Raw genomic sequence first — 322 nt, 5'->3', positions numbered from 1 at the left:
TGATCCTTCCGCCTCAGCCTTCCAAGTAGCTGGAACTACAGGCGCGCACTACCACACCCGGCTCATTTTTGATTTATTGTAGAGATGAGGTCTCACCGAGTTGCCCAGGCGGATCTCGAACCCGGGCTCAGGCAACTCACTCACCTCAGCATCCCAAGGTGCAGAATTACAGGCTGAGCCATCGAGCCCGGCTAAAATATATTTTTAAAGTAGCCAAAGGGGCTGGGTGTGGTGGCTCACGTCTATAATCCCAGCACTTTGAGAGGCCGAGGTGAGAGGATTGCTTGAGCCCATGGGTTCGAGACCAGCCTGGGCAACTTGG

Source organism: Carlito syrichta, unplaced genomic scaffold (assembly GCF_000164805.1).
Source record: "Carlito syrichta isolate Samal-C Ts95f unplaced genomic scaffold, Tarsius_syrichta-2.0.1 Scaffold302608, whole genome shotgun sequence".
Taxonomy (NCBI): domain Eukaryota; kingdom Metazoa; phylum Chordata; class Mammalia; order Primates; family Tarsiidae; genus Carlito; species Carlito syrichta.
Note: the sequence above shows the minus strand (reverse complement) of the source record.